The sequence below is a fragment of the Catharus ustulatus genome, assembly GCF_009819885.2.
Source record: "Catharus ustulatus isolate bCatUst1 chromosome Z unlocalized genomic scaffold, bCatUst1.pri.v2 scaffold_26_arrow_ctg1, whole genome shotgun sequence".
Taxonomy (NCBI): Eukaryota; Metazoa; Chordata; class Aves; order Passeriformes; family Turdidae; genus Catharus; species Catharus ustulatus.
The window spans coordinates 3,502,422-3,507,374 of record NW_024879445.1 but is presented as its reverse complement, the minus strand read 5'-3'; the positions used below and the strand labels follow the sequence as shown (position 1 = coordinate 3,507,374).

Sequence of the window (4,953 nt, the reverse complement as noted above, 5' to 3'; positions counted from 1 at the left end):
GGTGCAGGAATTACTGTTTGGACACATAAGGGATAAAAACCGTTGTTAGTGTACTTGGATATCCAATCTATTTAGAGTAACACGTTCTTTACTTTTGATTATATCCTAAATTCACTTCAATGTGAACTTGTAGATTGTCGAAGTGGGAGTGCAATGAAACCTTCCTTCCAGGAATCTGCATATGCATCTCCAATTCAAGTTAATGGAAGTTCTCTGGGTAGATCAACATAAGGACAAATTTGACACGCAACAGCACGTTGTGATTAAAATCTTTGATATAGTAGGAAGCCATGACGTTTGTTATGCTTCTGAGTGGCCTCAATTAACCAGCCTCACTAACATAGAAGTGAGACAGTAAGAAGAGCAAATGAGAGCAGGACACCGTGAGGGACTCCAGGACTGGAGGCGAACTGCAAGTCCCTAGGAACTGCTAGGCTTTATTCAAGTCAAGGCCAGTGCCTAAAGCTGACTACTTTGAAGTCAGCTCCTTGGTGCACCCTTTTATTAAAATGGTGACACATTGCTAGGGGAGAGCTGCCCAGCACGGCTGAGGCCACATCTCGAGGGCTGTGTCACTTCTGGGCCCCTCACGACAGGAACTGAGGGGCTGGAGCGTGTCCGGAAAAGGGAACAGAGCTGCGCAAGGCTCTCAAGCACCAGGGGTAGCTGAGGGAGCTGGGCACAGGCTGGACTCCATAGGCTGAGAGGCCTTTGCCAACCTAATTCACCCTGTGAACAGAAATCACTTCAACCCAGATGTGCTTCAGATCTCCACAAACAGAGATCTACACAGGGTGCCCGACAGCTTCTTAAGGCTGTCATCCAAAGGCTGAGATTTAAAGGCACGACATAATTCACTCCCTCAAAGAACACACCCTGCCGCACTCCACCAACGAGGCACTGCGGGAATCCCGCCCGCGCCGCCGCCTTTATAGAAATGCGGAGCGAACCAAGCTGAGGGCACAGGACGGGGGTGAAACCCCCCCACGAGGGGCCGTTGGACTCGGCTGTGAGAGACCTGGCGTGGCGCGGCGGCGGCTCCGCCGAGGATGCTGGGAGTTGTAGTCTGGGGCGGGCCGACCGCCGCCTCCTTTCGTGTATCCCTGGGACGGGAAAGGCCGGGAAGAGACAGCACGGGACGGGGGAATTGGGCTCGGTGAGGGCGCTTTTGGCCGCGGGAGGAGGAGCCGCGTTGTGACCCGTGGTGCCCGGCGGCGGGGAGGAGCGGCCGGAGGGCTGGGCCGGGCGGTGCCGGGCCCGGGCGGCTGCGGGACGTGCGCGGCTCGCTCCTCGCGTTCGGACCCGGCGCGGCCTCGCGGGGCTGCGGCGGCTCCTGCGCTCCGAGCGCTGCCAGCGCCGGGCTCCGAGGCTCGCTGTGAGGTGAGGGTCAGGGAGCAGCACTGCGCGGAATTCCCGCTGCCATTTATCCCGGTGCTTCGCTTGGTGCCGTCCTGCTCCTGCCTCCGGCCGGGTTTCCTCCTGCGGGCAGAGCCCGGGTTGTTCGGAGCCTCGGGCACCGAATTCCAGCCCTGCCGCGACGAATTCGAGTGCTGGTCCTGGTAAAATGCCTGAGGTTTCGTCCTCACCCTCGGGAATCTGTTAATGCCGGATGGAAATGGTGCTTCAGGAGCTTGATTGCTTTATTGTAGTGTCTGTGGAGGCATAATTTGCTTTTTGTGCGATTTATTTGGTTTTACTATCACATGAAAAAAAGCACATTACTTCTTTTGGGAGAACACCTCTGAAAGCGCTGGAGCTGCTGCATCACATCCTGTGCTATCCATACCTTGGAAAAACGATGGGAGCAGATTGTTGGGATGGGCCGGGTCTGGCTGTTTCCTTGGTGGGGTTATTTCATGGCATTGCTGGATGGTGTTCCGCAGTTCAGGATCAGCAGTTCTCCCCCTGCGGCATCACCGGTGTGTGGGGTTTCGGGAGGGTTTTGTGACACTGAAATATTTGATAGCAATGAGGTGGGGGGGTGGCCTGCTGCAGATCCTGAGCGTTGGCATCAGTATGAAAATGTGTGGAATGAAATAATTGGAATTCTAATGGTTCTGATAAGGTCAGGCAACCTTTGGAAAAATGGAGCTTGCTGGGTTGATGGTGTCCGTGGGCTCTGTCTGCCCTGGTGACAAGGGAAGGCCACCAGCCCTTGCTGTCATGCCTGGAGTTTCAGCTGTCCTGGCAAATCGATTTTGCAGAGGCACCACGCCAAGAGGGATACCAGCACACACTGCTGTGAGTTGACACCTGCAGTGGATGGCCAGAAGCTTTCCCCTGTCGCACTAACACAGCCAAGGAGGTGGTGAAAGTTTTGTTCAATCACACAATTCTGAGGTTTGGGGTTCCCTGGGGGATGCCATCACACAGGGACTGCACTTTGTCACAACAGTGGTTAAAGAGGTTAGCCAGATTTTGGGAATTACTTGGGATGTGCACACAACTTATATACCCTAAGCGAGTGGTAAAGTTGAACGTATGAATGAAACTCTCAAAACACAAATTAGCAAAATTTGTCAGGAAACGTCCATGACATGGGTTCAGGCCTTGCCTAAAGCTTTACTGAGAATCCGCATACAACCAAGGCAGAGGGATAACATCAGTGCCTGTGAAATACTGTGTGGCAGCCATATCAAATTCCACACATTCCACATGAAATTCACATGAAGGGGAAACTTGATTTACAGAGGTGTCCAATGGCTTTAGGTTCCACTTTACAGAAGCTCCAGAATCACATGGAGCTATCCAGACCCACAGGACTGGACACACCTGCACATCCCTTCCAGCCTGGAGACTGGGTCTGTGTGAAGTGGTGGGACAGTGATCCTCTACAAGCCAAGTGGAGAGGACCATTCCAAGTTCTGCTGACCACCCTCACTGCAGTCAAAGTTGCTGGCAAAGGACCCTGGATTCACGACTCCAGAGTTAAGGCTGTAGCACCTCTGTACATGAACTAGTTCTTGCAGAGACACCAGAGCTATCAGAGCTGCACTAAAACACCTCCCGTGGCTCTGCTGAACATCTGCCCTCTCTTGCATTTCCACTTTTCCCTCTCCTTCCAGTGCATTTCTGCTTGCAATGTTCATTTTCTTTCCTGTGGGCTGTACCAGTCAAGTGTCCGTAATGCTTATCCTGCTGTAAAGCCTGGAAGCTCCTTCTATTTCCTCATGTCCATGAGATGACATGAGGAGAAAACAGACAAACATGAAATGCCAGTTTCATCTTTTCCTTCCTTTCATTACAGGATGAGATCCTAAGAGAAGACCCTTAATTCTTCTGGGCCAACACATCTGAGAGTGCACCATGAAGGACTGATGTGGATTAGACTATCCCAGGGTTAAATTGCCTTTACAAAATTTATTTAGGTGGAAGAAGAGAAGGGTAAGGGAGGGGAGGGGAGGGAATATATAAAGATGAGACATCAGCACTGTTCATCTTCAGCAGGATGGTAGTGAGAAATCAAATACTTCAAAAAGAAGCAATTAAGAGGGAGCCAGTCTCACTGCAAGTATGTTGAGAAGTCATGGCCTGAAGGTCCCTCAGCCAACAGGGAATTCACCAAAGGTTTTGGGGCTCATTTTCTTGAGGCAAATTACTGTGAAGAATCAAGAATAAATTTTACTAAAAAACCACTTGTGTCAGTGTGCTGTCATTTGCTGAACTGATTGAGAATCAGCACCAAAGTCAGGCCTTTGGCCATCGCTCACAACTTTTTCATTTAGGCCTTGGTTTTTTTTAGCTGTTTTTTTGTTTCCATATTCCTTTTATTTGAACAATATCTGTGAAAAACCATTTGCTTTCACAAGGTGGTTAGTTTACACTGGAGGCAGCTGCTCTGTGAGCTCGTGCCAACCCTGTCCTGTCTTTGGATTCATTGTAATCTGGCCAGATTGTCACATATATTTTTAGTTTATGATGATCCTCAAATACAATTCCAGCTTCCACACAGTCTAGCTCAGGTTAATGAACTTCAGGCCAACTAACTTGCCATTAATCTTCAGGAAATGGCCTTCCTCTTTGTAACAAATGCAATGTCAATCAGTGTCCTGTGCTGAAATCACAGTCACACTGATCAGAAGCAAACAGTCCCATGAGCAGAAATAAAACATAAAGCCTAAAAGCAAATTTGACTTCCCCCATTCTTTCTTCCCCTCAAATGCGAGAAGAATTTGGTCAGAGAAGGAAAAATTACTGATTTGTTTAGTTCTTTGCTACTTCAGCTAAGAGCCAATACATTTGAAAACTTCCTCACCATGAAGAGTTCCAAAATAAATGAGGAAAAAGAGTCTGAAAAGAAAAATGCTGAAGCTAAAGCTGCTTTCCCACCTTGGCTTCAGCTAGGAAATTGCAGTGCACTGTGTTAAAATGATCACCAGCAAGACCGAGCAGGGAAGGAAGCCATGCACACACCTGGCTGAAACAGGGGCAATTCCAGCGGAATAAAGGAGCTTTGATTTGCCCCACGTAGGGGCAGGAGGGGCAAGGCTGAGGAGGGGCTGAGCAGCCTGGCTCCATCCTGCCGGGACCTCCCAGCGGGGCCCATAAATTGGGAAGGGGCTGCGGGTTGAAGTGCCAAAAGACAGAAAGCTGAACTGCTGGTGCCCTGCCATCCTGCTGGAGAGAGGGGCTGCTCGTGACTGGCACGGGTGTGATGCCACGTCCCTGAAATGAGGCGTCACCTCCCTGCAATTGGTCACATTCAGTGGAGCCTATAAAGCACATTGCTCCAAAGCCACTGTCTGAAACAAGAAAACCTGGAGCCAATTTACTAAACAGAATTTATGGCAGGCCCCTTGTGGCAATAAACAGAGCTCTTCAGCCTTCTCAAACACACAGACAGGAAGGAGCTCTGTGCTTATGGGAGCTTCTTCAGATGGTTCAGCTCAATCCTATCTAAATACAAAATCTTGCATTCACAAATACTGTGTAGTTTCTGAGTTCTCCTGGCAT

The 4,953-nt window shown here is 49.9% G+C and overlaps 1 long non-coding RNA gene across 1 annotated transcript; it reads left to right on the top strand.

Moving 5' to 3' along the window:
* The first annotated feature begins 1,392 nt into the window (after positions 1–1,392).
* LOC117011182 lies at positions 1,393–3,635 on the top strand. The gene is made up of 2 exons (XR_004420894.1): positions 1,393–2,241; positions 3,248–3,635. It is a non-coding gene; the product is annotated as an uncharacterized LOC117011182 (long non-coding RNA).
* The last annotated feature ends 1,318 nt before the right edge of the window (positions 3,636–4,953 follow it).